Source organism: Furipterus horrens, unplaced genomic scaffold, assembly GCF_987537825.1.
Source record: "Furipterus horrens unplaced genomic scaffold, mFurHor1.1.pri manual_scaffold_5, whole genome shotgun sequence".
In the NCBI taxonomy this organism is placed as follows: domain Eukaryota; kingdom Metazoa; phylum Chordata; class Mammalia; order Chiroptera; family Furipteridae; genus Furipterus; species Furipterus horrens.
In genome coordinates this window covers 22836481-22861374 of record NW_028327175.1, presented here as the reverse complement: position 1 = coordinate 22861374, position 24894 = coordinate 22836481, and the positions used below count along the sequence as shown (strand labels likewise).

Sequence of the window (24894 nt, the reverse complement as noted above, 5' to 3'; positions counted from 1 at the left end):
TGCTTGCTGCTGCTGCAGTGAAGGCCTCCTCTTGACCTTCTGTGGCTCCCGGAGATTATGTCCCCACTGAGCTGGAGTCAGCTGGTGATACTAGATGCATTATGAAATCAAGACCCTCCCCTCTTAAATCTTATTTTACAGCATCTGTGAGTCACCTAAGTTTTCTTGTCTGTGACTATCAGCAGGGGAGGCAGGGAGTGTGGGGACAGTAAGGTGGGAGGGAGGACAGTTCAGCAGCAGCGTGACAATCACAAGACCCGCCTGTTATCTCTGGCCTGACCTTGGTTCACAATCTCAAGTGGGTTCAGGTTTCCTGAACACATACATGTATGTCGACCTTAGTAAAGGGCCAATTCTGGTTGCCAACAGTCAGCTATGTTCTAGCTCCTGCTGCGAGAAAATGGATTTTTTCCCTTTCAGCAAAGAGTAAAAATAGTGGCCTCTCGTTTTGTGAAAACAATTCACTTTTGACAATATTAATGAAATGACCTGAGCTTACCCACAGTTGAGTAAAAGTTTTGAGTCTCTTCTTGTGTGCTTTGACTGCAGTGCCCCCTGGTGGACATCTTGATGCCATACAAAGTTTTTGTGTTCTATCCATTTCCACAGAAATCTAAGAAAGTATTTTAACAAACTCATTGTGTTCCAAAAGGGGCCCATATTTTGCTTCTCGTTTTTCTTCCAACTGAAGTTCACTTTAACACATGACCAAATTGTATGTGCGCGTATATATTCCTCTGATTGTTCACATGAAATTTGTTACTCAGCCCCTCTTCCTCATTTTAGGAAAGGAGGAGGGAAGGCAGATGTAAAAGAAAAATGGGCACTGAAGAAAGTTACCATAAGGGCTATTGAACTGTGGTTGGTAACATGTTACATGTATCTAGGAAACTAAAATGCTGAAAATATGACTACAGTGAAGCTGTAACGCTGAGATTATTATGATTTAAAACATTTTAAAGGAGGATAAGGATATGAATTAATTCAGTGAGAGTCTGACATCTATTTGGTGCCAGAGGGCTGGTGACAAGTGGATGGGTAGGAAACAGCAGGTCACCAGATAAAGGCCACTTTCTTACTGCTTTGCCTAAGGATGTCCTGCCTGTGACTTTATCCCCAACTCACTCAGCTAAGACCAGGACTTCCAGCTGCCATGCATGCTCTCTCTCATCCTGGTCCATGACCGGTGTGGAGGTGAAGGTCCTGACCTCACTTCCTTGCTCTTTAGTTTCCAGGAGACTGCAGGGTGGCAAAGTCCAGGGATTCCAGTAAGGATTGTCTTGTATGGGGTACAGATTTTGGGGGTGGGGGGTGTTGCTCAAGGCTTCTCTAAAGTAATTATAAAGCTACTCTAGCAACTCCCAGATTTTTAGATCTTACAAACAAGCCCCAAAAGGGAAAGCTTTAAAAGTTGATCATTTAAAAATATTTCTATGTAATGGCATTGAAAATGAATTCATGAATAATAAAACAACTTCCCATCATCCATCACCATCAGTTCATAAAAGAAAGAACAATTTAATACAAAAGATGATCAAAACGAACTTCTTCCCGGGAAAAATGTGTTTTATACACACATATACACGTACCCACAGAGAGAGACACACAGGCACAAAGAAAATGGTCCTTTCTTAGCTTTTGTTTCACCATGGGTCAGGGAAAGTTTCGTCCTGAACTGGCACCCATCTGTGATTGGCTTTGGGAACCGTGGGAGAACTTGGCCCCTGAACTTTGACACCCCGTGCATGAATTGCAGATCACTTCTTCTGTGTTAGTTCTTTGAAATTAGGACTGAGCCCCCCCACCGATTGCTGTGTAAAGAGCGATGAACTGAGAGGCTTTGCTTGCTGGGGGGGGGGGGGGTCAGTGACAATGTCAGACCTCAGACACTCTTGGGGAGACACAGGACCTAAATAAAGGGATTGTCTGGTGAATACTCCCAGTTTAGCATAGTGTAGACCCACGTGGGAATCATTCAGGGCGGATGGGGAAGTGTGCAGATCCAGGGCCTACACAGAGGGATCTCCATGTACCCCTGGACACTGCACTCCCACGCTCAGGTGTGCTCCCTCTCAAAAAAGAAATTCACAGAACTTTAGAGCCACCATAGGCCTGAAGTCATACAGTTGAATTTCCCCATGGTACAAAATCACTAATTCCCCTGAAGGAGGCAAAAGACAAGCAGACATTCATTAAAATTGTCTTTGGAGAGCCTGACACTCCCTGTATGCTCCACAGAGCCCAACACTGTGGTCTGTAGCTCCTTAGCACCTCTCAGAAGGGGGCTGGCTGGCTGGGGGCTCTGGACTCATATCTCACACCTACCCCCATCTCTGAGCTGCTCCCTTAACCGACCAGCAACCCCGTGAGCTTAAGAAAAGCCAACATGAGAGCCCTTTCTCAAATGCCTTCACCTGCTGGGCTGGGATCTATTATTTTATCTTCTAAGCTTTATCTTAGCCACACTCAATCTTTTTATCCTTTCTATGAAGGCCTCATTTTACACATATTTGATTTTTTTTTCAAATTTACTTACAAGTGTTGTTCCAAGTGGGCCACAATATCTGCACATTTACCCAATTTAATGCCGTCCCCTATTCTGTGCAATTTGAGAGTCTGCACATTGTATAACCTTCCTCAGAGTTTCGTTTGCTGTGCATCTTTCAATTGACCTTGTTTTGTCTTCCTAGCCTTTGACTGGCCGTACATTTCAACTATTTGTTGGTTTTTGATGGTGTCTCTGTAGTGAGTTATAACCACATCCATATCCCCGGAATATGTAAATGTTAATTTGGACAAAAGGGACTTTGCAGATATATTAAGTTACCAATCCTCAGATGGGGAGCTCCTCCTGAATTATTCCAGTGGGCTCTAACTCCAGTGACAAGTGTCCCTATAAAAGACACACACGGGAGAGACACAGAGAGGAGAGGATGATGTGATGATGGCGGCTGAGATTGGAGGGATGTGGCCACAGGCCAGGGAATGCTGACAAGCTGAGGAAGGATTGTTCCCTAGAGCCTCCAGGGAGAACAGCCCTGCTGACACCTTGGTTCTGAACTTCTGGTCTCCTGAACTTGGAGAGAATAAATGTTTGTTGTTTTAAGCCTCCAAATTTGTGGTAATTTGTTAAGGTAGGCACAGAAAACCAATATAGTCTCCAAAATCCTAAGATTATATTTAAAAATTTCCCATAGGGGGCTGGCTTTCAGTCATTATTCCCACATTTAATGTTATTTGTCAACATTTTACTGTACCTTTTAGGCCAGTGATCTCAGTCATTTTGTGTATTTCAATCTCGCAGTTTACTTGTCAGTTTGTGGACTGTGTCTAGAATTGAAGCCTCTGTTCCTCTACTAATCAATAGAAGATAAACTGGCATTTTTCTAATTCACAATATTGGGAACAAAGGCTTGAAAAACTTACAGAGTCGAATGGTTTGATATCTCAGAAGGAAATGTGAGTCATGCTAAGGTGTTTTAGAGCAATTACACTAATTATACTATCGTAGTAGTTAGCGTGTGGTTTGGAGCGAGACTCCTGCGTTGGAACCTAGCTTTGCCAGTTAAATGTGGGCAAGTTACTTATCTTCTCTGGGCCTCAATTTCCTTATCTGTGAAATGGGTTTAATAATTATTCCAAGGCATAGGATTTTTTGGTGAGGATTAAAGGGATAATGTGTATAAAGCTCTTAAAACAGCAGCAGGAGCATGTGAAGTGCTGCCGAAATGTTAACTATTGTTTATGTGTTTATAACCTTAAACATTCAATTAGTGTGAAAGCACCTTAAAAATAGGGAGGGGTGAAATAGGGAGATTATTAATAATTTTTTTTTTAATAAGAGCATCAAGGAAGTGCTCCTGGGTACGTAATCCTGTGTGGCCATGAAAATAGGGTTCTAAGCAGAATTCTATACACCCATCTAGGGGTGAACAAGGAACAATATATTCACAAAGTTAGCACTAATTATTCTGCTTTATCTGTTGATAGTCATATTCTCAGATAGTGAAATGACAAATGCCTTCTATTAAACCAGCCACTCTGTTTTCTTGATTCTTTGCAGTATTTCTCAAATTTATTCCACCATTTTAATACAAGGGCTAATAGATTTAGCTCATCTAGCTCATTATTGCTTCATGCTTGCACTGTTGTTAATATTCATGGAGTCCAACCCCATATGACTAATTATGTCTTTTGCCTCCAGCCGAGTTTTGAGCTCAGCATTCTATAGTTCCCAAACCTTATGAAATTTCTATCATCTACAAGCGTGGTCTCAAAGCTCCTCTGATCTTACACACAATGGAAGGAAAAAAATTAATGTTATATAAATAATACACAAATGCCAATATACCAATTATACGTGCATGATAAAATACATAACTATGAGTCCTTGGACTGTTCTCCCCATGTTCAAGCAGACAATTCTATTTTCCCAAGAAAATGCAGGCAGATCTCACCTCCTCACTCTTCCCTTATAATCTAGAGGTTGCAGTGAGTACTCCTCTCTGACTCTAGAAAGAGTCTTGTGGCAATTAGTCCAATTGCCTGGGGAGGTGTCATCTATTATTGGCTTTAACTATTTTTTAAATAATTTATTTATTTGTTTGTTTATTTATTTTTAGAGAGAGGGGAAAGGAGAAAGAGAGGGAGAGAAACATCACTGTGTGGTTGCCTCTCACTCATGTCCCCAACTGGGGGCCTGACATGCAACTTAATCAAGTGCCCTCACTGGGAATTGAACCAGCGACACTTGGTTTGCAGGCCGATACTCAATCCACTGAGCCACAGCAGCCAGGGCCTGGCTTTAACTATTGAAACTTTTATTGTTCAATTTTTTACATGCTTGTGTCTTTTTAAAATTTTTATTTAGTCTTCAATTTACATTATATTAATTTTAGGTGTAGAATGTAGTGATTAGATATTCATATAACTTACAAAGTAATTTCCCTGTAAGCCTGGGTACCCATCTGACACCATGCATAGTTATTACAATATAATTTACTATATTCCCTATTACATACTTGTGTCTTATCTCCTCATCTGGATTGGTTTTTCCTTGATGATGAGCCTGTGTTTCATCATCCTTTAATTTAAAAAATTTTTAAGAAGTAGTTTTGTACATAATTTAAAACATTACCAGTAGGAAAGGCTTAGAGTGAAAAAAAAAACACTATTCTCCTATTCATTCTTTCCCATCTTTCTTTTCATTTTCCTTATAAGCATTCCCTTCCAATTCTTCACTGGTTTTCCAGAGAGTTTCCTCCAAATTTTACTGGTCATTCTTTAGCTCTTGAATGATCACTTGGAGACATTGTTTTTTGAGTTTCTGCTAAAAGTATTCTGTTGGCTTTTTTTTTTTTTTTTTTTTTTCTGTCCTTCTCTCCCCCTTTCATCCTTGCATTTTCCTGACATATCACACTTTGTTGTTCAATTATGGTCAGTATTTACATTATTAGGACAACTATGTAAAGATGGTTTACCACCGAGCCCACTAGGGGATAGGAGCTCCTTTCTTTTTATAAACTGTTTTTCCCCTGCAGTTGCCACATTTTTTCATTTGTTATGTTGTCTCTGAAACTATCACTGTGTTTCATTTCCAGATACTCTCACAAGTGTCTGTTAGTATTATTTTCCAAATTCTCAAGTGCATCTTTTGGTTCAGGTTTTGCCGGGAGACCTTTGCACCGTGGAGTATATATTTCCTTGCTTTTACCTGGACCAGTTCTTGTCTGAATTGTTGGCACTGTTGTTATCCTGCCACTTCCCTGCTCTCCTGTGTTGGAACACCTTCCCTTTGGGATCCCATGTCCTGCTCCTCACTGGTTTTAACTCTTATTCTGATGGGTCCTTAAAAGCCTGAGAAGGTCTATTCTACCCTTATTTTTGGCACATAGATTGGCTGGGTATAAAATAAATCTTAGATTAAGAACAAATTTTCTTTAGAATTTTAAATATTTTATCACCTTTTAGCATTTCCCTTCCTATTCCTGATTCCATTTGTATGTTTTCTTTCTAGAAGTTTTTAGAATCTTTTCTTTATTTCTAGGGTTCTGGTATTTCAAGATGATGTGATTTTTTCATTCATTGTGCTAGGAACATTGTCTTTTTAACCTGTATCCTTGTGATCCTCAATTCTGGGGAAAATGTTTTTAAAAATCTCTTTGATAAAGTCTTCCTTTCTGTTCTTTTTATGGAATCCCAGAAATGTTCATCCTCTTGTTTCAGACCTCAGTCTTTCCTTTTCTCTCCTGTTTTTTTATTTTTTGATAGTTTTGTTTTACTTTCTAGGATGTATTTGCTAGTATAGTCTAACCCTCTATTGAAATTTGTATCTTTGTGATGCTGTTTTTAATTCCCAAAGAATTCCTCTTTCATGTCTATCTTCCTGTTCTTATTTTATGAATAAACTTTCTTCTCTAATAGCTCTCAGGGCGTACACACACACACACACACACACACACACACACACCCTGGTCCTGCACCATCTGTTTTCTCTGGCATCCTTCCTACCAGTCTCCTTTAATTCATGTTGCAAGCTTTCTTAAATATCTGATGATCCTTGGTTGTCCTTTTATAATTAAGACAAATACCGAAAGCAATTTGCAACCCCTCTGTGTGGGCAGGGCTGTGGATAAATGGCCTTTATAATAAGTGCCAAACTAAAATTTTGGTAAGGGGGCCAGCTGGCCTTTTCATTAGGGACCCACTTCTCCAGAGATGCCTCCAATCTCTTATTGGGGGTACCTTCCTGGCTAAGGCCTTTTGGTATCAGGTTCTCGGAAATGCGCTATGTAGTCAACCTTCATTAAGCTGACTTCCAGTTAATTCCCTGTTTTCAGGTCTGTACCTCATCTTCTCTGTGTTCATCAGTAACAATTAGACTGGCGTCCCCTGGAGTTAGTTTCTCTCTAGCACATTTCCAGAGAGCATGGAGGTGGTGGCCTCTACTGAATGGCTGGCTGGGAGGGAATCTGGGGGTACACTCATTCTCAGTAGAAACTTTCCACCAATCCTCTCACTGCCCTCTGACTTCAGGTATCTCCTACCTCTGAGTCCTGGACCTCTGGAAGTTTGGCAGGACAAATTGGCTTCCAAACCCATCTGGGAAAGAATTATAGTTTAACACCATTTTCATTATGGGGACCAGTCCAAGAAGTATTGTGAATTGTTTGATGGGTGGAATTTGTGATGCTTGGTCCAGGTTGAAAGAATCAGCAGGAACTGCAGGTCAGAATCTGTGTCACTCAGAAAGTTGGCTGGTAACAGGAAAATATTCAAAACTGTATGAAGAACACTAAGTTGTTATCAATTTGAAAGGAAACTTGTAATCTTTGGGGCATTAGAATGCATTATTGTAGAAACGTCAGGGGATGTAAAGTTAATTCTATTGGGTTGACCAAAAAGTTCACTTGGTGTTTTCCATAAGATGGCTCTAGTAGCACTTAGTTGTCTTTAACTTCATTCAAAACAATTTTGCTAGATTGTATTGTGAGAGCTGTCATATCAGCGTGCATTTAAAAAGTTTATCAAAATTGGTGAAATTTTGTGTAGCCATTTTAATATTGAAGATGGAAGAAAATATGCAACATTTTTGGCATATTATGCTTTATTATTTCAAGAAAGGTAAAATATGCAATTGAAATGCAAAAAAAAAGAAAAAGATTTGTGCAGTATATGGAGAAGGTGATGTGACTGATCAAACCTGTCAAAAGTGGTTTGCAAAATTTTGTGCTGAAGGTTTCTTGCTGGATGATGGTTCATGGTCAGGTAGATCAGTTGAAGTTGGTTGTGATCAAATTAAGACATTAATTGAGAACAATCAACATTGTACCATGCAGGAGATAGCCGACAACTCAAAACAGCCAAATCAGTAAAGTTGTTGGTGAAAATGAAAAACGTGTCTTTTACTTTACAGAAAAAACTAAACAGAGTTTTTGACCAACCCATATTTTTGGTACCAAATAGGCTTAGCTTTGGTACTCTGCCCTAGGACAGGAGGGGAGTGTCCTCCTTCTTTTCCTTGATGCTAAGAACTCACTATCATAGGTGGGGAGAACAAAATTATTTAATGGAATCGAAATATAAATATTAGAATATTTTAGGTTAAGTAATTTCTTTTTATTGATTGTATTTAGTAGTTAAAGAAATTTGTGCCTTCTGAATAACAGAAGGTGCAAGAGCCCAGTAGTGGCATTAGGGAAATTAACACTAATTGTTCAGTAAATATTCTTGAGTATGTGTGTACCAATCTAGGTGCTGAATTATCTACACTTTCTAGAGCTTTCCACATAGAAGACATCTTAACCTCTTTATTGGAGCCTAAATCTCATTTTAAATCTCTCAATGATGCCAACACCTCCTAATGCACATTAGATAAATCCTAAATGTGGTTGGTCATGAATATGGCAGGTAAAATGAATGAATGAATGAATAATGATCAAGGACATTAATAACTTGACACTTTCTGTTGCTTAATATATACTACCCATAAGGCTAAGTATTTTATAAGTATTGATTCACTTATTTCTATAACCACCACTATAAGATACTGTATCAGTCAACCTAGACTAAGTAAATTATGCTGCAATAAAAAAAAATAGCCCCCAGATCTCAGAGGCTAATAACAGGACACAGTTATTCCTCTCCCACATGACACATTTGTCATGGGCTGCACAACAGAGGATGTAGAAGGTGGAGTGGCACCTGAGTGGAAATTGGTAGTCTTAGGTAAGGGATAGGAGAGAGAGCGAACCATGAGCTGGTTCTTAAAACTTCTGTTCAGGAGTGATGTGTGTCATTTCTTTCCTTGATTCAATGGGCAAATCAAGTCACATGGTCACTCCTGATCTCAATGAGCCAGGAAGCTTTTATTCTATTTCATGGAGGATCAATCCAAATTATGCATCCAGCCTGGTATCAGTGAGTGCGGAAGTACAATTCTCCACCAGGGAGGGCAGCAAATATTTTGAATAATATAATCTATCATAACCAAAGCAAAACCAGCAAAAACCGAACTAAACCAAACCTAAACACAGGGTCAAGGACTTAATTATTCAGAAATATTAGAATCAAACACTGTGTGCCACCTTTTTAAGAGAAAGAATTTTCACCTGCATGTTATTATTTCAGGGTGTAGTTGAAAAAGAAATAGCAAACAGTAAGACATTATCTTATGAAGAATAACACCGAGAGAACACTTTACAAAAGGGCCATTTTAATGTTATTTATGTAAATTAAATTCAGGTTCTGGTGGTCTCAAAAAACATCTTGTTTCACCTTGGGGATTTACTGGTGTTTTACATTTGTCATGTGATCTGAAACTTGCTAAATGTGAGAAACAGCTTAGTAGTGGTGAGTATGATTGTATTAAGGGAAATTGTTTTGTTGCCAAATATAACTTGGTAGTTCTTTTATTTATTTATTTACTTTAAAGGGAAGAAAATTTTAAGAAGAAATAATTTCACATCATCAAAAGTATATCTTAAGCTCATGGGTATCTTTGCATTTTATTTCCTTTTCATGGTTGTATAAAGTCTTGTCTGTCACCTGTATAAGTACATATAAATCCTAATGCTATAATTAGGTTGTTTTCTAGTTTATTAGATTATTAGTCACTTCTCTGGATTTAGCATTTATTCCACTATAGAAATTAGCCAACAAGGTTGACAGTTTTTCTTGAACAAGCCTGTCACCTAGTGGTTATTTGGAAAATCAGACTTGGCAAAATGAGTGTTCTGCAGTACTTTTTCTTCAATTAATATTTTTTGAGCATCTGATGTATACCAAACACTGTTCTGCCTTACAACAGTGAATGAACTGGACAAGAATCTCCACTCTCCTGGAGCTTACTATGTATAGCATAAGGACTTGTGTGTGTAAGTTAAAATTTGGAAATGTGGTTCACCTTCAAAGCCTGCTAACCCATTGTCCTACCTACATGCGTGTCCATCTTCCCTATACGCTGCATGTGAGTGAAATATCCCTGTTCCTATGAAGGTGAGGTCTTCTCTCTTCTATTTTCTGGGGCTTCCAGTTGGCAATCTGCAGACCTTGAGCAGGTTTTAACCAGCTGCTAACACGACGTAGGGTGTCCATTGCCAGACTCCCATGGCACCCTGTTGGGCAGAAATATAGAAACCCTTTTACTTGGGCCAAAACACAAGTTAAGGTTACAAGAAGAAAAATCAAACCTTAAAATACAAATAGTTCTTATTATTTTCAAGTCAACACAATATTTGAGAAATCCATTTTTGCACTGCAGGGTTTGTTGAAAGTTCACACCAAAATGCCTGGCATTTAGAAAGAGAAGCTAAAGGAGAGGGATGAAGAACTCTGTGGTGGCCATCCCTGTGTCCCACAAGAGTCTGGAGTCTCCAGGTGGAAACCTCTGCTTGGAACTCAAGGGGAAAGGCAGCATCAGAGCCTGGGGTGAGGTGGATGTATGTTTTGAATACACCTTGCTCACCTAAAGGACATCCTGCCCAGTCCAAGGAGGAGCTTCCTGCTTCTTCACTGCACCTTCCATCCGTGGGGAATCTTCCTACATGCTCCAACACAAAGTTGCCTGTCTGGATCACATTATTTTTACCTTTTCATAACCATTCTTTGGAAGAATTATAATATGATGGTTTCTGTAATTTGTGGGTTGATAAAATAAATGACCTCATGGGACAATTTTTTTATCTCCAATAAAATCATTATTGAAATATTGTCCTTTATGAAATTTGGTATTCTTTATATAAAGGAATATAGCAACACATTCTTCTCTTTGAAGTTGGTTGCTAGGAAGCTCTGTCCCTCCTGACACACTGAAAATGTCTGCTTTTATTAGAGAAATTAATAGTCCATAATATTCTAATTTCTTCTTTTGACTGCCAGGAAGCTTAGAGCTAAATTCCTGTGCAAACATAGCTATATACTTCAGGTTTTTCATTATGGCTATCTGGGCCCTCCTATAATCCCTGATACAGAACTTAACTCTTATTTTATCTTTTCCTTAATGGTCCTATTGGTGGTGCTATAAAACCAGGTTCTTTAGGACACATTTTCTGAGTGTGTTTTATGAATTGGCTAAGTGCTTTAAATCCATTTTCTTATAGAATCCTCAGAACAACCCAGGGAGGTTGGCATTTTTCCACATTCCAGATGAAAAAGACTGAGGCTAAGAAAACAGGAAGAATTGTGTTCAAAACCAGAAAGCTAGAAAGTGGAGGCCAAGTTAGGACTTGACACCAATGCTAGCTAAAAAACCAAGCTTGTCAACTCAACCACTAAGGTGGACTATCTCCCCTAGTCACATTTCAGTGAAGTTCAACAGATGTCAAAGAGAACTGATCTGTAAGGATAGAATCAGAACCAGATGAAGTCTACATAGTGAAGCAATGTTGGAAAAAGAAAGCCAATTCTTGTTGGTAATCAAATATATGCAACTTAAAACCATTTTGCACCCATGAAAAGTTGTGAAATGTATTGGTGCTGGAGCATGGGGAAATGTGTTCTCTAAAGTTTTTTTGGTTACACAGAATTTTAAAATCTCATTGGAGGACAAAAACCTATAAAAATCAGCACAGTGATGATGATGGATGGACTTTTAAACTGAGGAAATATTTTAAAAGATGAGAACTATGTGTTTAAAGCTGTCAGAGCAGCATGTTAGAAGTAAAAATAAAATATAAAGGAAGATAATTGGCCTTCAATTGGATAAAATACTTGAATGATTTTGATTCAGTAGCAATATTGTGATCATTCAGATAGACGGAGAAAGGCATAAAAAACCAATGTTATAGAGAAAACAGTACTTTGTGTTGATTATGGGTCCATCAATGCAAAAAGTAAGTTAATATATGGATGACATCGTAGGTGCTAGGTACAGGCTAAAATCTCTTTGTACCTGCCATCACCTCAAAAGCTGGGTGTGGGGACTCTTATTAGGGTTTTCTGGACCCAAGGGTAGGTAAGACGACGACCATGTCCAGCTTGAAGCAGCTAGAGGAGCTTGAGACCTTCGCCCATTGTCCTTTACAAGATTACAAAGGGTCCGAATATTTGAGAGGGGGGGAACAGTTATTTTTTACGAACCAGGGGTATGGACTTGGGGGGGGATTGCTGGGGGAGGGAGATGCTGGGTGGAGGGGAGCAGAGGGGAGAAAATTGGAACTGTTGTAACAATATAATCAATAAAAAACATTAAAAAATAAAGCTGGGTGTGGGGAGGTCTTTTGCATTAGAAGTGAATGAGAGTGGGACACCCCAGAGACCTGGGCCAGCAGCCAAAAAGGTGCCAGGGCTAGGGCCAATCCTTCATCCAAATTGAGCCACTAATTTAAAAGGTGAAGAAGCAGAAAAAGGCAAGAAACAGAAGTGCAGCGTTCAAATACAGAGATCAGGGAAAGCTGATGAGAAGTCAGTCTCTAAGTAGTGATATCTCAACCCGAGACCAGTTTCTGAAACAATACACTAGAATTATATATTGTCTCCAAAGTAATGAATGGTCATTGCAAAAACATTCACTCAACATGGAACTATATAAGATGGTGTTGGAAAGCTGAGCAGCTTCTACCCCACCTCTGAAATAACACAAGTTCTCAGCGAGAGCAACGTGGTGACAGTTTCAGCTAAAATCCTGCAGTTTCCCCTGTAGCGATGTAGAGCATAATGGGACAATACCATATCTCCTGTGCAGCAATTGGCTTTAGGTCCCTAAGAAGTTGTTTTTGACATCTTTCCTTGTGTTTGATTTTGATCAAATAAATATTTTAATTACAATGAAATTGCTTTTATTTTTGTTGTGATCGTTGCAAGTCCTCCAGAAACAGTGACAAGAACCATGATCTTCTTGTTGTGTCAAATTTCATGGTCCATCACTGTGACAAGCTACCTCATTTGCATAGATGGTATTGGGTTTCCCTTAAAACTACTGACACAGTAACTGTTTCACTTAAATTGCTTTTTAGATGTACTCAACTGTGCCAGCTTTTTCCTTAATACACTTTAAGGCTGGCTCTCTCATTACTTACTATCTTACTATTTTGCGTTTGGAGAGAAGTCATTCTTTCTGACATTGCGTTGAGCTTACCTGAGGAGATTCCTGGGCGTGGGATGCAATGAGTTATGGCCTCGGCCAGTGTTTGGGAGCCTATCCGCATAGCAGAGTTAAGCAGATGTCGGAATTTGGACAGAATTTGCACTTGGAGAAGGTGGGAAAACAGCACCCCAGTGAATTCATAGCAAAACTGTGCATTCTTTGCATTCTTTTTGGCAACTTGCTTGTGCACTTAACAATTTATTTTGGGCACCATTCCCTGCATTAGGGTAAAAGTAAAAACATTTTAATTACCAGCAGGGGCTGATCTGAGGGAAGAATCAGGTGGCAACAAGGAATGGGGAGAGACTGTGCTATCTAACACTGGAACTTCTACAGTCTCATTGATTCAAGAGCAGAGCCACGTGAATAATTGTTCTACAGCATTCTTTATGCCATTATGAAGTAACTTGTTCTCTGAAGGGTTTAATGGGTGCTTATGGTGGAAGGGCAGCCAAAGAATTAAGGACTGTTTTCCCAGCATTAAAGTCCTCCGCTCTAATGCCCTGCCCTGTGTCTGTAGAAACAGGTAGGCTCTGCCTGGAAAAAGCCCTTGCTGGTCAGTGAGGCAAACACCCTTTTATCATTGGTTTTGTGTATTTGTGTATTCTATTAAGAAAATACCAGAAAGTAGAAAAAGTACTTTGGGACTGAAAGTCTAGGTGGAGAAATTATGGTTGATGATAGGGAGAAGCGAGTTGGAAATGCGAACTATTCAGGTAGAGCATAGGATTGTTTTTTATTCACCTTTTATCTACGGCAAAAATGTTCCTACTGGAGTGCCAATAGTGCCAAGGTCAGGTTGCTCCTTCCATTTCAAGTCCAATGCTTTGTAGTAAACACATGTTTGCTCAGGTTTCCTGGCTATCCTTTTACAGTACATACAGAGGAAAGTGAAATAGGGAACTGAAGTTAAGCAGTTTTCTTCCAGTTGCTCACCTTGTAGTGACAGAGATGTTGATCTTTGGCGCTGCTCTTGAAGCGACTGCCTAGATTTGTGCTACGCTCCAGGAAGGTGGTTAGTGAAGGGCCCAGGGTGCATCGCAGGCTCCTGACTGAAGAAATCCGCTAAATTTTTGTACCTCCAAACTTGGGGCCTGCTCAAGACACCCTAAACCTCAGGAAGATGTGGTTCCCCTTGCAACAGGGCACTTAACAAGAATCAAGTGTTTTCCAACTTCATGTGCTTTTGAATCAAGGTTTCTCAAACTCATTTTGCATTTTGGGCTGGATATTTTATTGATGTTGTGGACTTTGGATAATTGCCTTTTGTGGGGCTATTGTGTGTGCATTGTAGGATGTTTAGCAGCAACCCTGATCTTTACCCATGAGATGGCAGTAATATTTTACCTCCTTATATTCCCTTCCCCTTAAATGCTTCCAGATATGGCCAGTGTTCTCTGGGGTGCAAAGGAGCCCCAGCGTGAGAACCATTGGGTGAAACAGAGGAAGTCTTTTCACTTGGCTATGTGAATGGTGAAGTTGTAATATGGGGGTGGTAGGAAGGGAGAGAAATGAAATAAATACTATACAGATTTCATTATTTTCCTTTGATTAAAAATGATAAAATATATTTAGAGGAAAAAAGCTATAAATTTTCATATTTAATATTGGCCGTATGGCCTTGAACTTGCAATTTGTAGATGAGGTCTTATCAACAAATTATAGCAATTCAGTCCTCTCGCCAACACTTACCATCAGAACTAAATTTATCCAGTTCTCTACATGAGTCTCAGAGGGTTCAGGTTAATTCAGTGGCTTTAATTAGGAACTAGACAAAATGATGTCAAGCAAAGGTCGCTGTGGTAACACTGGGGTGACACTGCTTTTGCTTCATTTATGTTGGTCTATATCTTTTATTTGGGACTTTAATCCTCTTTCTACTATCTAGGAGGAAAGGATGGGGAACTGAGGAAGATACCAGGTCTCAGTGGGTGATATGGGAGGTAAGGGAGGGAAATTGTGAGTGAGTTTTGAAGGTGAGATGAGCTCTATATAATTATCATGGACTCTCAATTGACACAAAACATACTATTTGAAAAGGCAAACACACTGAAGTTTCCGTACACTGACTAGTAATTTAGGTGATGATGAGTCCATTATATTACTAACAGTCTATGGTAAATATTATGGCAAAAATAGTAGTCACCGATAATGTATCCTTTTGATAAATATACTCATAATGATAGTTTGATTCACTGAAGCAGATTTGTAAGTAAATGAAAATGACAATGGAATTTAAAACCCAGAAAAAACCAGCTTTGTTTGTTAATAATATATTTATTTTCATTTGGAGATTACTGTAGGGAACCCGGTCTGCATGGCAATGGCGAACGTAGCTCAGCCCTGGTTCCGAAAACCAAGAGGCGTGAGGCAGCACTCAGGAGCCAGGCCCACAGTTTGGCCTTCCCGCAGGAATCAGGCCTGCATTGTATCTATACTGCGTAAAAGCTTGCTTTTGCTAAAACTCTCTTACCTTGAGCTGAAAAACAGCAGATGTTTAATGTATAACTTTAAAGTAAACTTCTCAAGGTCTATTTTGAACTATTTTGAGGACAGAATGTGGCCTGATTGCCCATCCTTATTGTGTCCTTGCATGTGCAACATTCTTTCCTTTATTTTCTATAAACAACAACCATCTAAAGTAAAGAGATTTGCAACTTTGATGTGATCCACCCAGAAGGGAATAAAAGCTTGTCCAGGCAAGGGTCAGTGCGTGCGCTTTCTCTAACACTGCCTGAGAGAGTGGCTGTTCTGTCCCTTTTCTCCACTGGATTAGTGCAGTCCGTGTGATTTTGTTTATCACATTCACAACGCCGTGGTCACTGCTGGTCGGAGTCCACAACAGATTACAATAGTTTTTATTTTCATGATGTAATGTTGAAAAGTAATTAAATCTGTACCTTTAACATCTGTTCCCAAGTCCATTAGTCTATAATCAAAGCAGCTAGTGACGTCCACAACAGTTAATGTTAACATTTTCTAGATTCCAGAGCTTCAAATACTTAGTTATTAGTTCCTTAAGTTTGTGTTTCCAAAAGATGTTGGATGAACAACTAAAAATATCACCCAATTGGACTTTATATAGTAGTTTACGGAAATGTAATAATTTGGCTACCATTTGATACATGCTTATAAATTTTGGGAAAGCTTCCATTCTTCAGGTTAATAGCACTGTCAGCCAGTTGTATCCTGATTTCATTAAAGAAGACTGCCTTAAAAATCTTTTGAGAGAACAACTAAATGTGATGTAAGACAAAATTGAGGCGACCTGTAGTCTCACTGGTGTAAGATTTTGCGTCTAATTTCTATGGCAACCCATGATCTGTATTCCAATCACACCTTTGAAAGGCTTTTTTTCTTTATCATGAAAATGTAGCCGGAAGCACTGAAGACACCGAACATTAATTTTTATGTTGTCTTTTTTTCTTTGAAAAAAATTGGAAAAAGAAAAAACAGCAAGCATAGTAAGACCATATACTTACTTATTTTGAGATGATTTACAGGCCTGAAAGATCACAGGGCTAAAAACTGGATGCTAAACGAAAAACAAACAAACAAACTACTCTGATACCCTAATACATTCAATAAATGTCTTGAGTATACAATTGCAAATGATCATCTAATTTGACAGGGTAAAAACTTAGAGACTTATGCACTATGGTTTAACATTTTAGAGCCCAGTATTTTTTGACTTGGGGTGATTTTTGTCTCCCAGGGGACATTTGGTAATGTCAGGAGACATTTTTGGTTGTCACAACTAGTGGAAAGCATGTGGTGATGGTGGCGGTGGTGAGTGTGAGTGTGTGTTACTGCTAACTAGTGTGTAGAGATCAGAAATGATGCTAACCATTTCAGAGGGCACAGGACAGCCCCCCACCAACAGAAAATTATCAGCCCAAAAGAGGAGTTTGAGAAACCTTGCATCTAGCTTCATAGATGGTGTGCTGGAATGAGGGATACATATTGAACATATTAAATTATTGAATAAATATTTATATTCAAATAAATAAAATTTTTCGGAGGCAACCCTAGTTGTGTTCCTGTTTTTGTATTGTATTTATTTGTTATTCATTTAAATGGCATAAAGAGAGAAAAAGAAAAAACAAACCAACAAAATCCCTACTTTTTTTTTCTTACCGCCCTTTGGTTAAAATGGTGAGGCCATATGTAGACTGTAAATACCTGTTCAGTTTTGTACACAAGCATTTCCACTGCAAAACTTTGGGCATAGCATTGGGTTGACATGGTCACCCCACTTCATTTCAACATAGTTAAGTTCGGATAAGTTTTTTTCCTGTTAATAAGAAATGGACTTACCTTTTCCCAGTTGAATGCAGATGCACTTGCCTTTAGCGTCTCTCCTCCTAAATGTGGTTACATTTTGTCATCCAGATTTTGGAGGAAAACCTTGCCCCTGAATCAAATGGACGCCCAGGTCAAGAGGGCAGATCCACCCTGGAAGAAAACCTGCAACCTCTTTTCTTTGCTGGGATGGATATAGGCGGGCCTAAAAGCAATCCAAACACAGCCAGAGGGCGCCAAAATGCCGCAAATAAAAGTTCCAAAGGTTCACACGGGTTTTTCGGGAAGGTAACATTGGCTTTTGTCGAAAGAAGGAACTACCGTTGTAAGCGATGTCATGTTATCTTTTGCATTTGCTTCTTGCCAACAGACAGGCAAGGTGAGAGTATCTCCCTACCCTGGTGGTTATTTTTGTCCCGGTGTTCAACAAAGTGGCAGTGCCCAGGACTCCCCGACACGCTGCAGCTGGCCCTGGCTTTGACTTGTGCGCTTCTGTGCAGGTTGCCTCGGCTAACCAGGCGTTCTCGAGAACTGGTTGCCTCCATTAAATCACAGACACACAGAGACATAAACCCGACGGGTCCTTTCCTCGGGTTCTTGTCTTTCCTTTCTCTTGTCAATTGCCGAGAGCATCCCTGCAAGGGCTATACCGCCCTCCAGGCGAGCTGGACCCGATGCTGGGTCCGAAGCCGCATCAGTCCATGTTCCACCTAGCGCTTGCGGGGAGCCGCCCACCCAGTGCGCCTGGTCCGCCGGGCGCCTCTCAGAAGTGCCAGCTGTTGGGGGCCACCTCCGTCTCGCAGACATCGGTCCTTAGGGGCTGAGGGGAGGCCACCATATCACCCCAACCCCACTGCTGGCCTGGGCATAGGAATCTCAGCCGATGTCACCAGTGTACAGGATTAGGGTGCCGAGAAAGGTAGCAGGTGGCAGGGGGCGTCATTCATCACCTCTAGGCAGCCCCTTGAGTCTGAGCGAGAGCCGGAGCGCTTGTAACCAACAGTTCCAAATGAGAGAGAGAGAGAGAGAGAGAGAGAGAGAGAGAGAGAGAGAGAGAGAGAGAGACCCACCTACGGACAGTCCCAGGGAAGCGAGGGAGAGGAGGCGCGGAGGCGCGGGGTGGGGTGGGGTGGATCCCAGAATGGAGGGTGGTGGGGAGTGGGAAACCCGCACATAGGGCAGATCAGGAGAAGCAAGAGGGGTACAGGGATGAAGGGGAGGAGGAAAGGGGGACCACCGGGACGGAGAAACGAGGTGGGGGTTAGGGCGGAGGGGAGGGGACAGGGATGGAGGGGAGTTGAGGGGAGGCGGGCGGGGCCCCGGAATGGAGGGAAAGGGGGAGGGAGGCGGGCGGAGTAGCGGAGAGGGAGGCTGGGCGGGCGGACGCGGCGGGGGAGGTGCTGGGCAGGAAGGGGAGGGGGAGCGCGAGAGCAAGAAATGCAGAGGCTGCAGCGGCGGCGGCAGTAGCGGCAGCGCTCCAACTAGCTCCTCGCTCCAGGCTCCGCCGTCGAGCCGGAGAGAGAGCCTCTGCCAGCGGCGAGACGCCCGGCCGGACGACGCCAGTGACCCCGGCCTGTCGGTGGCACCGCATTTACCCAGGGGCGGCGCAGGCACCCAGAGTCGGTAAGGAGGCGCGTCTCGGTGGCCCCCTCACCACCTCGGACCAGGGGGGTCGGCAACCTTGGGGGCCTCCGTTTCCTTACAGCACCGTGCCCCACTGCCCGGGCCCTTCGTTCTCTGTCAGCGCTGCAGTCGGGGTGGATGGGTGGTGATGGTGCAGGGCGGGATTAGACGACGCCGGGCGTGGGGTCCCTTCACGAGGGCCCCGTCGCACTTCGGGAATCTGAGGTAATGGGGGGGGCGAGGTGGGAGGCTTCAGCCACTCGCAGGGTGGGGAGGATGCGGGGGATGGTGAGTCTGATAAATGGAGTTGGGGCCGGGGGTGGGTAGCAGGAGAGAAGCTGCTAGTTGAAGAAACTGCCGAAGGCGAAAGCCTTTAAGTGCACTGAGGCCCAACGAGCGGTTTTGTGGGGCCGAAGGGAGCGTATCTGTCATCGGAACCTTCCACAGCCGGGAAGAAAGCGCTTGGTGCGAGGGGCGCAGCAGTAAAAGATGGAGCGTGGGGGTGGGGTGGGGCGGGAGTAAGGGGAGAGAGAACATGGGGAATCTGGTCTGATCAGAGGCAGGAGATGGCTTCGGGGTTTAGCAAATGGATTTCCTTGACCAGTGGGACTCCTGAATCTTGCCTTGGGGTGGCCAAGGGACGCAAGATTCACACGACAACGTGCGTCCAGAAGCACATTCGAGAGGATCAAAGCCTCAGCCTCAGACGTGGCTGAATTGCTTTCCCACTAACCTGTGGGCCACCTCTGAGCATTTCATTTTTTGGAGTCTTCGGTTCAGAGAATGCACCAGGCGCCTCCACTCGCGGCCGCGGCCCGGAGGGTGTGAGCTTGAACCTGACTGTGCGCGGGCCCCTAACGGCCCAGCCCTGCTGTGAGCTAAGGTTTGGGGTGTAGCAGGTTTTGTCTAAAGCACTAACTATGAAACCCGACGCCTGGTTCCTGCCCGCCCCCACACCTCCGAAAAAATATAAATTGCAGAATCCCTGGATCGGATCGCACACACAATGCGCGGCTGCAAACCGCATTCTTTTCATGAATATTCATCGAACGCTTGGCTGGGCTCCTTATCTGCTTCCCCAGAGATATTTCCGCCTTGAAACGAACTCCGTGGACAGCCTTTGCTTGTGTAATTTTCACCCTACTGAAATTAGCACAGCTCACACGGGTGCGTTTTTAGTACCTTGAACAAGGTTGACACACCTCGGTCTCCCACGAGGCCAGTAACACATATGCGGCGGGTTAAAATCATACACTAGCCTCGAGGTGGTCTTCCTACCAAAGGGGTGTGGACCAACACCCTCACCCCCCCTTCCCTCGGGATTACAGCCTGGGCTAACAGATCCCCAGTGCTGTGAGCAAAATGAATGAACTGGGACTGTAATTACCTATTCCTTTGTCTTGGCCTCGCGCATGCGCGAGAGAGCTGGGTGTGGAGGGCCGGGGCAACCCTGTCTGATCTCTCCATCACCCACCCACCCACTCCCTTCCGAGGCGAAGGAACAAAGGCTCTTGCCCTAAATGTTGCGTGAAACCCTTGGACACAAATGACAGTCTCCTTCCCCACCCCCACCCCTGTGTGTCTGTTTCTTCTTTACCAGGCTCTCTCATCTTTTGCTTTCTTAGGGATTTCAATTGACCAAAAATGAGATTAGCTTTTATAACGAGAGCAAATTTTGTGGACTAACTATTTTTTAATCGAACACTGTTATTTTCCTTTAAAGTACTGTCCATTGTTCTTTTTCCTGTAACATTGCACTGCAGTGATGGTGACTCTTAATTTGCATCAATTAACCGTTTGTCTGACAGATTTTTTTTCTACTGATCATTTGATTAAGGGGCACTGTTTTCAAAAACGGAGAGTGGGTATTGCCCTTCTGTCACAACTTGGGAAAAATTGAGACATCTTGGCATTTACAGGAACAAGATGGCCTACAAAGCCCCGAACAGAGAAAATGGTTACCTTGTCGTGGGATTCTAACCCTTTCATTTTTCTCTTGCTTCCTACCTCATTGTTTCATTAGGAATCCCAAAAGGCAAACCCCATGGAGATGGAAATCCACTCATGGGGGGAAAAAGAAGGCAGGCCTGTTGCTGGGGGAAAATATACTTAAGTTCATTACCCTTTCTTTCTGTTTTCTTTTTTTCCAATATCTAACAGAAGCCATAATACCTATACCTTTGGCTGATTTTCTTTCCAATAATGCATTATCCAGGTTATGGCTTTTTAGATTGCTTTTGGGGCTACCATCCAAAAGGAGACTGTGTGTATATAAAGTAGAAGCTAAATATATTTTTTGCAGGTACATATCCTTATAAGAATTTTATGCTTAAGTATTCTCAGTATACCCTGGTAGGACAACACGTGGCAGGAAAAGGAAAGTCATCTCTTTTGTTCCTTCTGATAAAAACTTGAACCCTATATAAAAGGGCCTGTACTTGGTGGGGTAGCTGCCTGGTACCTGCTCTGTTCCTTAGTATTGAGTGGTTTATTATGGGTTAGAGGGCTATATGTAGTTTTTCTCTTTTTTTCTTTTCCTGTAGATTGTGTTTTTGAGGGAGAGATGAGTTGGAATGTAGAACAAATACAATGGCAAACATATACCAATATACCTGAAATTCAATGAGTCTTAGGTTTTTGAGCAATATAATTTTTATTTTTTACATAACTAAAAAGAAAGAATATTTACTTTTAGAGAAAGGGGGAGAGAGGGAGAGAAACACCAATGTGCGGTTGCCTCTGGCATACCCCCAACTGGGGACCTGGCCTGTAACCCAGGCATGTCTCCTGACTGGGAACTGAACCAGTGACCCTCTGGTTTGCAGGCTGGTGCTCAACCCATTCGTTGAGCCACACCAGCCAGGGCGTAATTTTTAAATAGAATTTTTAAAAAGATCATTTATCTTATTCTTTTACCTAGCTTGATTTTTGCCAAGCCTTAGCAGGTGGAGAAAGGGAGCTAATTGGGCCTTTTGACAAAAATACACCAATAGTGACTATATCGACAGTGGCATTTTTTCCCCTTAACTGCTGCCCGTGCTTTCATTATGGTCTGTAGAGAGAATCCTTTCTCCCCCCCAGATCAGTCTAATTAAAATGTCCGATGGAAGAGCTCAGCTCAAAGGGCTTCAGCTCCCTGTTCTTGGAGGTGTCATTATTAGTTATATGTGTGTGTTTAATCCACATTAAGAACAACTTTAAGCCATTTTCATTCCATGGTCATAATAAGTGGAGTATGAAAACTTATGTTTGGGTGAGAGATTTGATCACTGTAAAATAGATGTCTTTGTTTTTCACTGTGATTTTATAAAGCAATTAAGGTGCCATTTATATATAAACACACATGCTGTAAAACAAATCTTATTAATGATATGAAATTAATTAGTATAGAATATTATTTTATAGTGCTTCATATTTGTTTTTGGAAAATAATTTTCTTTTTAAATATGTATGTAAAAGAGAGAGCCTAGCTAGTCTGTTAACAAGCTCATTTCCGATTTCTACCAGTGTACCCCTAAAACAAATGGGTTTCATTGAACATCTTAAGACATTTATTTAGAGGCTTAAAAACTCACATTAAGCCCTACCGAATTTTAAAAGCTGCAATAATCAATGTTTTTTAAATAAAGGATTGATAAAATTGTTTCGTCTTATTTTTGTGATTTCTCTTAAATTTTTGTTTTGAAAATATTCAAAAAAGTCCTGTCTATTATTTGTTAAAAGCATTTCATTTGCCTTTGGTGTCTGATTCTGTTGAAAGACATGCTTTGGTTTGCTTAGGTTTTTGTTTTTCTTATGTGTAGTTTTGAACCTACTCATTTTACACCTTCTTTATAAAAAGATTAACGTCTTCTTAAAGATCATCTTTGCTGGTGAACTGGAAACTAAGCAAAACCTTGCATATTTAGATGAGGGAAAATGATGTGGAATCCTCTTCTTTTTATCAAGTTTTCTCATCTTACTGAATCTTAAGATTAAGATAACCCAATGCAACATGAACTTTACTTTTTGGCTTGATTATGGTGGATAAATATCAAGAAATGAATTTCAGGTTGTGAATAGTCAGAATTTTTTAAAAAGTACACTCTGGATGTGTTTTGGGGAAAAACGTTCTTTTTTTTGAGGTTGCCTAGGGTCTAGTAGAAAGCAACTGGGTTTAAAAAATCTTTGGGTGCTGTCTGGGCCACTTTGGACAATTACTTCAAACCTCCCTGGATTTTACTTTCTTCAGTTATAAAACTGGGATAAACATTCCTATTTTCAGGCTATAATAAGGACCACACATATGTGTAAAAAGTGCGCAAGTGCAATGGCTCTCTCTAAAGGGCCACTGGACTTCTCAGTCCGCAGTTCAACACATTGAGTGTGATTGACATCACTAACTAATTTCTGTATACTGAGCTGTGTTTTTGTTTGATGCCAATTAATCAAGACCCGAGGGCTCTGGGTGTATTCAATCAGAAAGAGACTATTTCATTCCCAAAGATTTTAATGCATCATAATCCCAAACTTCTGTCCTTGTGGATATACATATTTGAAATTCTGAGACACTGCATGGGAGTTTGCCTTAAAGTGAATTGAATGAAGCCAGGATAGCCACTCTCATTGATTCCCTATGGCTGCTTATGTAACTCAAGAGATGGCATTTGAATTCTTTTGAGAGTATACAGGGCTAATCTTAAAACTACAGAAGTTCCAAGCCTGCCAAAGGATGGTTTTATGTTATATGCCGTTCCCTCCACAGCTGTTAAGACAGACATGTAGGTAAGTGTCGTGTGAAAAAACGTGTCCAGTGAACCATAGAGCCAAATTCTTACCAGGATGTAGTTAAGTTGGTATTTTGAGAAGCAGCACTGTGATCAAATTCTTTTTCCCTCTCGATATTAGAAATGGGATGAAGTGGGAGGCCAAGAGAGTCTCATAGTGTGTTTTCCTTTTGAACCCTGAGTATTTAAATAACTTAAAAAAAAATGAGGCTTTCCAAAGAAAGTAGTTTTTTTTTTTTTTTTTTTTTTTTTTTTTTTTTTAAGAAACACCAGGAAAGCAGATTTCTTGGCTATCCAAGGCCATTAAGAGGGAAGGTTGCGATTGAGCAGGCTTTGAGGTCTAGGAATAAATTCCTGAAAGCTTGAAAGACTGAGACATAGAAACCATCTGCTAGCACCGCAGGGACATAGGGTATAAGGAAACATTTCAAGATAATATAGGAAAATGGTGGTCAGTGGGGAAGGCAATGCCTTTACACAGTATTTTCCCCTTATCACTTAAATATGCTATGAACTTTTTTGAATAAATTTTGTTGTTGGAGTAGTTATTCATTTTAGATAAGGGAGGACGGACTGGATGCATTGGTTTGCGTTTTGGACTTCTCTCTGAAATGTGTATTTCAGCCATTAAACAATTACATTGTTCAGGGAGTATGATATTTAGAAAGCATGATTTGGAGGGATAGGTATGGTGGGACTGGACTCTGGAGCCAGATTCACTGGGTGGAGAGGATCTTGTCTCAGCCATTTCCTAGCTGTGTGAATTTTGGCCAGTTGGTATCTTCTCTGTGCTCAATCCCCATCTGTAAAATGGGGATTACAATACAGAGTTATTGTAACGATTAAGTGAAATCCTCAAACTCTTAGGACAATGCCTTGCACATATTCAGTGCCTCTTAATTTAGTACATTCACCATAAAGAGGGGAGAAGCCCAGCTTTCTTTACTTTGCCCTCTACATCTGTAGCTGTTCATCTGCTTGTTTCAGAGAGATCATATTTCCAGAAAAGCCATGGTGGTATCTTGAAGAGAATAGTTGGTAGGACATTAAAGTCTATGGTTTAGAATAATCCTGGCCACATATTCAAGTCCTATGATAACTTTGAATATGTATGTGGCC

The 24894-nt window shown here is 41.2% G+C and overlaps 1 protein-coding gene across 2 annotated transcripts in view; it reads left to right on the top strand.

Annotated features, from left to right (window-relative positions):
- Positions 1 to 24894, top strand: part of BASP1 (brain abundant membrane attached signal protein 1) — a 69278-nt gene that overhangs the window by 3422 nt on the left and 40962 nt on the right. The window contains exon 1 of one of the 2 annotated variants that reach the window (XM_090278901.1): positions 18807 to 19009. The exons of the other annotated variant lie outside the window; for it this stretch is intronic. The gene's annotated coding sequence lies outside the window, so the exon portion shown is untranslated. Of the gene's footprint in view, positions 1 to 18806; positions 19010 to 24894 lie in introns of those variants that run through there. 2 annotated transcript variants of the gene reach the window in all.